Below are 12687 nucleotides of genomic sequence, written 5' to 3'. Positions count from 1 at the left end.
GACAACACATGATATAATGAAATTCGTCCTCAACTTAGTATCACACCTATTACAAATTCTGTCCTCAGCTTTTAGTTTTGGTCTCATGTGTCTACCTTTCTCAATCATCAGATTATGGTCACTTATTCTCAGCTTGGTAATGTATTTCTGTCATTTTTATCCTTGATACAGCTTAAATACTTTTCCATTTTAAAATCTGTTTAAACTTTCTATAAATGCGTAATTTGTTATTCTCTCCTGATGATGTCTTTTCTGCATTAACTTCATTTTTCCATTTTAAAATGTAGTCATTACTTATCTTATCTGTTAAGTTTTTCACCTATGTTTATCATTTTGCCAAAAATTACCAACACTCTCCAATCCTGTAATTTCTTGCATTGCAGTTGCCCAGGCCATGTTATTGTTAGTACAAAATACCATCACCTCATGGATCAAAGTATTTTCTTTCTTAGTGTATGTTCTATACCAATATTTAACCATCATTTTCTTGATAAAAGTTAAAAGAGGATGCCTGCCCATCTCACCTCTCACTGCTAAATTTGTTGCTGACTGATTAACTTGGAGAAGTATTTTACACAACTTAAGATTCAATTTTTCAATTGGTGTCCTATCTGAATATTTCTCAGTTCCCCAAATTTCACATCCATAAGTTAGTATAGGCCTAATAACATGGTCAAAAATATGAATCCATGCATGAATATTTATGTTAGCTGATGAACTGACCAATTTTCTAATATAAAAGAACGCTTTCAGTGCCTTCTTGTATAGAGTCTCCTTTGCAATGTCAAACTTCCCATTACATTTGAAGTCTATGCCTAAGTATTGTAGCTTTGAACAATTTCTAATTTCATACTATTATAATAAAAGTTATATCTATGACGAAGGACCCTAGCATTCTTGTTGAAAACAATGACTTTGGTTTTGTTAGTGTTGACTTCTAAATTCCAGTCATTACAATATGAATGAAGTTTATCAAAGCAATTAATGCTGTAATCCAGCCTCTGATTCTGAAATTAATACAAGATCATCAGCATATAATAGGAAATTGATCAGAGACTGTCCTAAATTAACTGGTTCACACCTATCATCAAAGTAACCTGATAAATCGTTAACAAACAGATTAAAAAGAATGGGACTAATATTGCAACCTTGCCTAACTCCTCGCATTGATTTGAACTGTCGTGTGATTCCACCATTAAGTTTTATACTGTATTTGACTTCGTCATACATACTTTTAATTATTTGATAAATATTGCCATTAATATTGTGTGTTAGTAACTTATAATAGAGCCCTTGACGCCAAATACTATCAAATGCCTTTCTAAAATCAACAAATCCTACAAACAACCTATTTACATTTTTCCTTTTATCCTTCGCATTTTCAATGTTTGATTTACTAATATACTTATCAATAACCGATTTTAAGATGAACATGTTGTCTGTTGTTCGAAATCCAGGCCTAAACCCAGCCTGATATTGACTTAGAATATCATGACTCTCAACATATTTATGTAATCTGTTATTCAAAACTGAAGTGAAAAGTTTTGAGAGACAACTTGATAGAGCTATCCCTCTGTAGTTATTTGGGTTATTTTTATCCCCTGATTTGAAAAGTGGTTTTATAATGCTAGTGCGCCAAATGTCTGGAAACGTTTTTGAATTTAAAATACTATTAAAGAGTTTTGTAATTGGTTTCAGAAGGACAGACTGACCACTTATTAACATTTCATTGATTATTTTATCATCACCTGGCGACTTTTTCTTTTTTAACTGTTTAATTGCCTTCATGATTTCAGTGGAAGTAATATCCCCATTCAATTCTTCATTAATTTCCTTACTTTCTAGCTCCTTTATAATTTTGTCTAATTTTGAACTATGGTTATATTTCTTATTTTGATTTGAGAAATGCTTGATCCATTCCTCAACACTTATACTATTACTGATATCATCATTTGTTGGTAAGGAATTGTTGGTTTTTAATTCTTTCAATGCACTCCAGAATTGATCTAAGTTACCACCATTCACTTCCGTGATATTTTAAAAGATTCTCCTGGTACATTCTCTTTTTAGTTCTAATTAACTTTTTATACTCCTTCTTAAGTTGAAAATAGCGACCTCTCCATATGGGTCATTTGGATATTTCACAATAAGTTTACCCATTGCTCTAACTTCACGTTTTATTATAAAACATGATTTGTCATACCATCGACGACCTGTTTTCTTTTTCACATTGCCTTTCTTTATAACTTTATGAGTGCAGGTTTTGAGTGACATGTCTGCAGCCGTGTAAATTATATCATTCAAGCCTTGTACAGCATCATCAATATTACCAGTCAAATAATTAGTGTGTAAATACTGAGTAATTTTGGAACTGACTGGTGGGCTTTGGAGAGCCTCTTGATACTTCTCAGTTAATTGAACTTTGTTCCCATAAATATCTTTTGGGAAGGGGGTTAAGACGTGTACTGTTGTCCACATTTTCAGTTCTGACTTGCCCAGTGAGTGCAAAAGATAGTGGACAATGGTCTGATAAGTGGGTCAATTGGTGAACTCTCAAGTATTGAATTTTAAAGTGAAGGCTTGATTGTGCAATTACATAGTCCACAAGGCTTGAGCCGTTATATGTGTAACATGTAAAATCTCCATACAAGTCACCAATTTTTCTGCCATTGACAATTTTCATGTCTGTTGATAAACAGAGGTCAATAAGTTTCCTTCCATATGAATTGGTATTATTATCCTTACTCAATCTTGCTCTGAAATTATCTATAGCATACATATTTGGTAATGTAATATGGTCTCTTGAGTCATCTGTAACGTAATCATCAAGTCTTCCTGTATGTGCATTGAAATCACCCATAATAATTATTTCACCCTCGAATGAGTAATTGATTATTTCTTTTTCAATATCTTCAAAGAGAGTATTTACCTTCTCTTTGTAAATGGATGAATTATCTGGTGGGAAATATGTTGCACAGATGAATATGTCTTTTTCAAAGTTAAAAAAAGTTTTATCTAGTTTAACCCATATTGTATCAGGTATAATCGTAGAGATTTTCTGTACTCCTCTTTTATATTTATGTTTGAACAGAAATATAGTACCACCAGAGTTTCGTTTTGCTGTTTTCTTTTTTTTCCTATCACTACGAAAATAACTAAAATCAGACAAGGAAAAATTGTCTACAGAATCTAACCAACTTTCTTCTAAAGCTACAAAGTCAAAAGAATTAATAGTATTCAAGAAGTCTTGGTCATTCAGCTTCTGTTTGACTCCTTGAATGTTCCAAGTCATAAAAGTTAAGGTGTTATCCACCTGTTGTCGATAAGTCTCCGATAAACACATAACAATGGCCAACTCACGACTGTTACTCTACTAGTAACATGGTTGTTTTAACAGTATCATACACACTTATACAAAATTTTTCAAAAGAGCTATCAGCGAATGGACTATCTGGTCATTTTTATTTTGCACAGCATCTTCCCTCCCAGTACTGTTATACAGTGGCTTTGTTTGACGATGTTGATATTGTTTATTTCCATGTGATCGGTACTGCCCTGTAGCCTGTCTGTTGTACTGCACTGGTTGACCTCTCCTGATGAATTCACTCCTGTTGCCATGACCTGACCTCGAAGATTGACCCTGACGAGCTCGCTTTTCGTTTCCATCCATCATCGCCCATTTCATATCTGCTACTAGTAACTTGACACCATCCTTCAATGTGTGTTCCATCCTTTGCAAACAGATGTCCACTCGTTGCCAACTTCCTATGTTGTATGAATACCAGCTTTTCATTCTTATTGCAGAATTCTTTAATGTTATTGTTAATTTCTGTAATATCAACATTAATCGTATCACATCCAATCCTAGGTAAAATTGCAGAGATTCCAATTTTGGCGTTTGGATATTTTTGTGTTGCAGTTTCAGCCATTGTTTGGAGTGATGTCAGTACTGATTGTTTGTTTTTCTTTGTTAAGTCATTTGTTCCCACATGGCAAATTACAGATGATAATTTTGTGGGATCAAAATTTGAATCCTGAATTTTTTGGACAGCCTCTTCAGTTGTGTATACCAAATATTTCTCTGCAATGTTTGGTCTATACATCTGGTCTATATTCACACCGTTGATAAGTGAGTCACCAAGTAGAACATGCTGTACTGATGCCAGATCCTTTTGGATGTGTTGTGAGGTACTGGTAACTGTAACTTCCTGACCGGTTTCTAGATTTCTGTTCTGGACGTGTTGTGTAGTTGAGACTGATGCATATGTCTCACTCAGCATTTCATCAGTTACCGGCGTTACACGGCCTCCCACCACAGCCCTGCAGACTGATATAGAAAGAACCGCTGGTCCACCTGCAGAAACACAGCGGGCAGTTTATCCGCCGAAAACAGCCGATTTTGAATCCAAAACTTGCATTGATCTTCGTTTTCGAGCACACCCACCTCGCCTGGGTACACGATGTGCCCAGCCGCGCTTGTAATACGCAAAGCCTAATTTTCTCTCTCTATGCGAGGGAAGCATTCGTAACCGCCGCCATTGTTATTGTCATTCAACCCATGAGCACTCGGGCGAAAACCAGCCTTGCTAACAAAAGAGCATCGCGTGATGTAGAGCTTCTAAAGTCGACGTTCTGAGAGGAGTGGAACAAGAGAATATTGTGAAATATATAAAATCCTGAAGAGAAAAAAGAAAATTATTTTGTCAACAGAAAATGATCATCGTAGATTGTACATAGCTGAGTGGTGGTTAGAAATGATATTTATTACAGTGTGCAATTGAGACAAATTCTTTTAGGGTTCATTTCTTGGCCATTTGATATCACACTTTTTGTACTGATTTTCCTAACAAAACCATGTTCAATAAGGATATATCAGTGCCATCTCTCTAGTCAAATTTTAATGGCTGTAATACTCTTCATATGATTTTCTCCCTATGTGAAACTTTTTTGCATTGACAATGTTTTTATTCTTTCATGAATTTGACTTTGTTTGTGTACTGTCTAGTTACTGTCTGTTCTGTGCTGTTTTGTGTCTACGTTTACAACTATTGTCTTACAAATTCTGACCTAATGTTATTGGATTATGGATAGGTATGATTGCAATTATTGATCTGATATATATCTAATTATACTTAGAAGCATTGGGCAGTGTCAAGTTAATAAATAGCTCATTTGCATATTTTATGAATATTAAAATTAGTCATATAACTCCAGTATAAGTGCACCAAATTTGATGAATTCTGCTGCAGATACTGATCTGACTGATATCACTAGTACAGAAATTTGCGAGAAATTTTGGTCCATTCAAAAATATTTAAACCAGAAAAACAAGAGTGACAAAAGCAAGACTGATCTGCAACTTAGGTACTGGAAGTCAACTTTAGGAACATGCATGTCGACTTCTATAGCAATGGACAGGCAGGTTCTACATACATTTATATGCAAATGTCCTAAAATATGCAGCCTTAGAAGGCTTGACAGAAAGAAAAGGTGGGAGAGTGGGGAAAAATAATGATCAGGTAAAAAAATAAATTCCACCTCATTAATCTTCAAGATCTCTCTCCCCCCCCCCCCCCCCCAATATCAAATTTTCCACCCCTTGGTATTGACCATGTTTACATAAAGAGCTACAATGTGGCCAGATGGCAGGAAATGTTAAAATATTTGAACTATTTACAACCCTTAGGATTTTTTAATCGATGCTATCAGTGCTATCATTTGAGTATAAACAGCACTTAAATTAGTTACAGATAGTGAAATGCCTTCCACTGTACGGGTGATTATGACATCTGGAATTATCCTGGATCCAAATTTCTTAATCAGATCTTTTTTGTCTTACATGGAAAAGTTGCAAAAATTGGTCCACAATGAAAACGTTACTCTCAGCTTTGTTTTTTTGATCAAATTTTACTACAAATTGATACCAAATATGACAAAATTATGTTCACAGCCTTCAACATTGTCCCAGAAGATATCCCGGGTTGGAATAGGTCAATTGAGGTCACAGACATAGAAAATTGCCTAAAATATATAAATTTGGGGGGTTTCCCGACACTTTTGAGTTGAGCACTAGATGTATCTAAGAACATCACTCCAGACTTTTACATCAAATTACAAAGCTACCAGACAAGTAGTTTTTGAGAACAAGTTTTCTTTCTTTTCAAAAATGACAAAATTGTCTAAAAAATACATATTTGCATATTTCAGGACATTTTCCACATATCCAACTATTGTCATCCCTGGACATTTGTATACTGTATATAAAAGCTGTCTGTACAGCAGTTTTAAAGAAAAAAGAATTTTTAAGATTTCTTAACCAAAAATGACAAAAATTGCCCAAAACGGTAATTTTGCTAATTTTGCACAATTTCAACAAATAAGATAATTTCAACAAATAAGAAAGGTTACACCCTTGCAAACATCCAACCTAAACTTGAGAACAATTGGGCTAGCGGTTTCAGAGAAGAAGAATTTTTACTTAAAATGAGGAAAATAACCAAAAAATTTAGGAAAAATACAAAATTCAAGATATCTGCATGATATACATAAAATTGTATAATGTCCACCTAAGGTACATGGACATTAATTTTCAAAGCAATCAAAACAGCGGTTCTTGAGTCAGTAACTTTTGAGCATTTTCACATTTTTAAGTTCATTTGCATAATTTTGGCAATGCAGACTATTGAACAAAATCCCATCTACAGCCCAAGATGCATCCACACACTAAATACCAAGCTAAAAGGTGCAGCGGTTTGCATGTTTTTGATGTTGGCTGACATACTATACATCCACACATACATACAGTATTCACATACATACAGACGCCACCAACTTCAGCTTATACGATAACCTCACATTGGTATACCAAATGTGAGCTAATTAAAACATTTAAATGTGTATCTGTAGGCGTAACATCAAAGTATACTTCATAACTGATGAACATACTACTTCATACAATAACAATGTGGGAGAAATCTTGCAATGTACGCACCCTAACAATCCCAACAGTCTGGCTAAAAATAGACTATTGTCAGAGGTGTCAACTCGAATTGCTAATTGGCCCTGTATTTGCATAGAGCTTCTGTCCTGAAAAAGAGCTCTGATCTTGTTTTTGGTATAGCTTATAATGGTGCTCTGAAACACTGCTAACACACATCAACGTCACAGTTAATGACCCCTTGAACCCTGACCCCCCCCCCCAGTGATGACCTCCCGTACAAAAGATCGAACTTGCTACACTAGTACATATATATTACCCTGACCCTCAGTAATGCAGTGCCTTGAGGACTTCAATCAGAGCTGGATGAAGAGGACTACATAAGTTGTGATTTTTAAATTTTTTGATCAAAAATCAGCAATAATTGCCTGAAAAAACGTTACAGGTTTTTTCACAGTTTTTCAAAAGTGGTATTTTCCCAGTAGATATGCATATCTAACTTTTCGGCACTCTGATGGGTAGCTTCAGTAGAGATATTTCTACAAAAAATTACCCCAAAATACAAATATGCAATTTGCAGCATGATTTGAAACTATGTAAGCCTCATGAAATCAATCCTAGCTCCAAGTTTCAAAGCAATTACATTAGAATTTTTACCAAAAATGGCATAATTGCCTGCAATATACAAACATGTGAATTCTTGCATGATTTGAAGAAACCTTACTGAGGTTAATCAAAGGAAACGTCTATATAAAATTTAAAAATTAGACAAACTGTTTCAGCAACAAAGATATTTGCAAAAAAATTAAAATTTCATAACTCTCTGAACAAAACTGACTAAATTTACCCATAACAATCTGCATACAAAATTTTAAACCTATGGGACTAGCTGTTTTAAAGGTGAAGCCTTCAATGCTAAAAGTTGATGGATGCCGCCATCACTGTTGCCCATAATGATATCAACAACATGAGACAAATGACAATTGACGGCAGACAATTATTCATTCTGTAAATGTTACAGTTTTCTCATTGTTTGATACAAATTAAATGGATTACAAGTGATAGGATATGTAATTTTGTAACTAAACACCACCTTTACAGAACATTTCTATCATACATTAGGTAAGATAATCACAGTTTTTTTCAAACATAGCGTCAACAACACTTGGCTCACATTTTGTTTGGCAGGCCAGAGTGAGTATACTATACCCCTGGGAACATGCATACAAAGTATCAAAGCAATTGGATGAGCAATTTCAGAGAAAATGATTTTTTGACCAAATATGGGAAAAATTGCCCATACAAACATGAAAATTTCACCACAATTTTGATAAATCCAACAGAAGTAAAACCTAGGATAGAGAACATCAACTTTCAAAGCAATCCAACAAGAATTTGGGAGAAGATGATTTTTTGACCAAGAATGGGAAATATTGCCCAAAAATACAACTATAAGTATTTCACCACAATTTGAACGGCATCATTTTACAAGTGGTAAAGCCAATGTGATGACGTCAAATCACAAAACAAATTGTGTATGGTGACTTGACGTCATCAGTTTGTGGCTGAACAAATCTAATTAAAGTCACCTGATGATAAAGGACCTGCATACCAAGTTTCAACCAAATCTGGCTGGTGGTCGATTTGCAGGAAATTCACTTAAATTTTTACCTCACTTGCATATTTTTGACATTGACATGTTCACACTGCGGGACGAACGTATGCCTGAATGTTTCGTATTCCGCGAAGGATATATTCTACCTGAGAGTGCTTTCGGCCGGTTGCTAGTGACAACAGCGAACATTGTATCAATTTATTTTCAATAGAATATCGATCGAAATCTGGTGGCGTACGGGCTTATGTGTCGGGGTCAAATCATTAATATGTCCACATAACCCATATATATATATTGACTTAGATAGCATAAAATCAACGTATCAGTTGGTTTCTTGTACTTAGATTGAATCGTCGACATTTTTTTACAGTTTTGGTGATGCGTTCATGTTTCAGCACATTTTGGCGCACTTTGCAAGTTTGGCGCCATTGTGAGCTGGGAACGACCTGCGAGTGAGCACGACAACAATGTATCAATTTCCGATAAAAAGAATATCGATTGATAACGTTCACTGCACGATTACAGTGGAGAGTCTGCGCCCGTTCGCCTCCATTCTGTGTTATTTTTCAAATTTACTGGAATTTTCATCGTTGATTTTCGCCAAAATTTGGTATAAATTACATCAACATGACATGCATTTGGTCTGTACACCTTACGAGACGCATACTGATTAAAATGTGTCAATTCAAGGCCTGTCTTCTGCATGTGTACAGGCCGTCAGCTCGCAAAATTATTACAATACAATACAATACAATACTTTATTGCTCAACAACACACTCAAGGAGTGCGGTTAGGCAAAAATTACAAAACTCAGCAAACACTGAATGAAGCTGCTGCTGGGGGAGGAACTAAAGTACAAGAAATAAATTTGGCAAGAGGTAGTTTATCTTTGTGAGTAAAGATATATATGAACTTTTCTCTGTCATTCAAATCAAGAAAGCCTGGATTATACAAACTTGTGGATGAAAATAGACCATCTCGATACGTTCTGTATTTTGGACATTCTATAACAAAGTGAAATTCATCCTCAACTAAAGACTTACAAAACTTGCAGAATCTTTCATTTGCAGGAACTTTAGGAGTTGACCTTCTACCCAGTTCTATTTGTAGGTTGTGATCCGAAATTCTTAGTTTTGTCAGCCACCTCCTATAGGTAAAAGATCTTATATCTAGCAAGTAACTTTCAAATTCAAATTTTGTCTTAAAAAGTCTGTAAGTTCGGAGCTTATTCCTCTGCATTCCACACTTCCTTTTATCATTATGAATGTTTTTCAGCCATGTTTGTTCATAAGTTTCGCATAAACTATCATATACATTATTAACTGTGGAATTAATATTGCAAACACAAGACCATATATCGCTCCCACTGTGAGAGTTCAATATGCTTTGTATATAATTATACCATCTGAATTCAACCTGGATGTATAAGCAGATCTCAATAAGATGTCATCTGATAAAACCAATCGATGCCAGTATTTGAGCATGTGTTTTATCACCATAAAGTGTATTGGATATCTACCCAGCTCTCCAACAACACCATCAGACGGTGCATATTTAGAGACTCCTAGGATAAATCTATAATAAGAAATACTAACATCATTGAGAAAGTTACACTTGTCATTAATTTCATGTCCCCATATTTCACAGCCATATGTGATAATAGGAACAATTAAACTATCAAAGAGTGATAATGCAACTTTTACAGAAAGTGAACCATTTTGAAGGCCCTTACGAAGGCTGAAAAGAGCTTTCATTGCCTTCAATTTAAGATTGTGAAAATTACCTTTGAATTGACCATTTGGGGTAATGACAAAACCAAGGTAACAGTACTCTTTCACTAAGTCAAGAGTCACTCCATTGTAAGTGAGTGTAACTCCTTTTACAAGATGATTACTTTTGTTGAACACAATAACTTTCGTTTTCTTTATGTTAATAGTTAATTTCCATTCACGACAAAAACTATGAAGTTTATCTAAGCAGCTTTGTAAGCCTGTTTCAGATCCTGAAATCAATAAAAGATCATCAGCATACATTAGACAATTGAAAGGAGTTTACCAAGTTTGATAGGACAGTCCTCACTGGAACCAAATGTACTGGGAAGATCATTTATAAAAATATTGAACAAAGTTGGACTTAAATTACACCCTTGCTTAACTCCTAAATTGGAGTCAAATTCTTCAGTAAAGCAATTGTTACTTTTCACACAATACTTAATGTTGTTGTACATGGACTTAATTAAGCTATAAAAATTACCATTAATGCCATATTTCTGTAATTTCTAAAGTAAACCTGTACGCTAAACCCTGTCGAATGCTTTCTGAAAATCTACAAAACAACAATATAGGTACCTACGACTGGGACTATAGCTTGACTGAGAGAATTTCGCATAGACATGCTGATCAATAGCTGAACGCAAAACTAAAAGATTATCTGCAGTTCTCCTCTTTGCTCTGAAACCAGACTGAAATGGCGAAAGAATACCATTGCTATTAAGAAAGTTTATAAGCCTATTATTCAACACAGAGGTAAACAGTTTTGCAAGGCAACTATTTATAGAAATCCCTCTGTAATTTGACGGATCACATGTATCACCTGATTTGAACACAGGGACCAAATATGCTTTTTTCCAAGCATTTGGAAACGTTCCTGATCTGAGGATGACATTGAATAATGAACACAATGGAGTAAGTATGGAAGAACCACCATATTTTAGCATTTCGTTCAAAATACCATCGACACCTGGGGATTTCCCCGATTTTAATTTACGCAAAGCTTTTAAAATTTCTGATACTGTAAATGAGGAATTAAGAATAAAACTCACATCATATTCATTGGCCGCTTCCATTTTTGTTAATTCAGAAAGAATACGTTTAGAAACATTATCAGTTTCTTCACAAGAAAAATTACCCAACTGCTTAAAGTGAGAAAACCATTCTACTAGAGAAATAGACGAGTCTATTTTCTTACTGACATGACTCCCTGAAATATCCTTCCACAATTTCCAGTAATCATTACGGTCTTCAGAATAAACCTTTTCTAACTTCCTCAATTGACTCTCTCTGAAAGAAGACCGTTTATATTTTAACAATTTTTTGTAATCTCTTTTCAGAGTGAAACATCTCCCTCTAATATGTGGATCATTTGGGTAGCGATTCAACAGTTTACAGCAATCTTTCAGATCTTTACGAAGTGAAATACAAGACTTATCAAACCAAGGCTGAAAAACACGTTTTGATTTCTTCTTTTTCAATTTCGGCGTAATCTTACGTAAACAGCGATCTGAAACTTTGTGAATAATACCTTCAAATACTTTTACAATATCATCACAAGAATGGGAACTTTGACAGTCAATATTAAAATTTCTAAAGTCTTCTTGAATTGATGAACTTTGCAGAGTATTTAAGAAATCTTGTTTAGCATTATCATTCCACAAATATTTACTTGGACATGGTTTACACTCTACATCTACTGACCGCTTCACAATATTATTTATATTCATAGAAAAACCTATTGGACAATGATCAGAGAAATGTGTAAAAGCATATACTTTGAAATAATCTATCCGGTCCACTAAATTCTTTGCAACAATACCATAATCTACTGTACTAAATCCATTTCCCTTGTAACAAGTTGGTTTTCCATAAAGATCCCCTGCAGTTCTACCATTTAAAATCTGTAAGCCATTTTGAATGCAAAGATCGATAAGTTGTCTCCCAAAGGGATTGATACTACAATTACCATTATCCATTGAAATTCTATGATGTACGGAGTCAGGAATATAATCATTAGGTGTAGGACTGTGATTTATGTCATCATGTTGAATATAATCTTGCAAATTACCTGTCCTAGCATTAAAGTCTCCTACTAAAATTATGTCTTCCAAACTCGAAAATTCAAGAATCTCAGAATGAAGAGCTTCAAAATAATCATTATTTACATGCATTACAGACCCTTGTGGAGGCAAATATACACAACACATAAAAACATCACTATTAAATGAGAAAAAATCCTTATCAAGTTTTACCCAGAGCAAGTCAGAAATTTTTGATTTTATCTTATGGATACCTGACTTAAAGCATGACTTAAATACAACAACAGATCCCCCAGCAGCACGTTTACTACGTTTATGTTGTAA

At 34.6% G+C, this 12687-nt stretch overlaps 1 long non-coding RNA gene across 1 annotated transcript in view; it reads right to left on the bottom strand.

Moving 5' to 3' along the window:
- Nucleotides 1-3974: 3974 nt before the first annotated feature.
- Nucleotides 3975-12687, bottom strand: part of LOC139132039 (uncharacterized) — a 53844-nt gene continuing 45131 nt past the window's right edge. The window contains exon 5 of the long non-coding RNA XR_011552246.1: nucleotides 3975-4676. This is a non-coding gene — a long non-coding RNA (uncharacterized lncRNA). The remainder of the gene's footprint in view (nucleotides 4677-12687) is intronic.

The sequence above is a fragment of the Ptychodera flava genome, chromosome 4, assembly GCF_041260155.1.
Source record: "Ptychodera flava strain L36383 chromosome 4, AS_Pfla_20210202, whole genome shotgun sequence".
Lineage (NCBI taxonomy): Eukaryota > Metazoa > Hemichordata > Enteropneusta > Ptychoderidae > Ptychodera > Ptychodera flava.
Note: the sequence above shows the minus strand (reverse complement) of the source record. Positions and strands in the feature narration are given on the sequence as shown.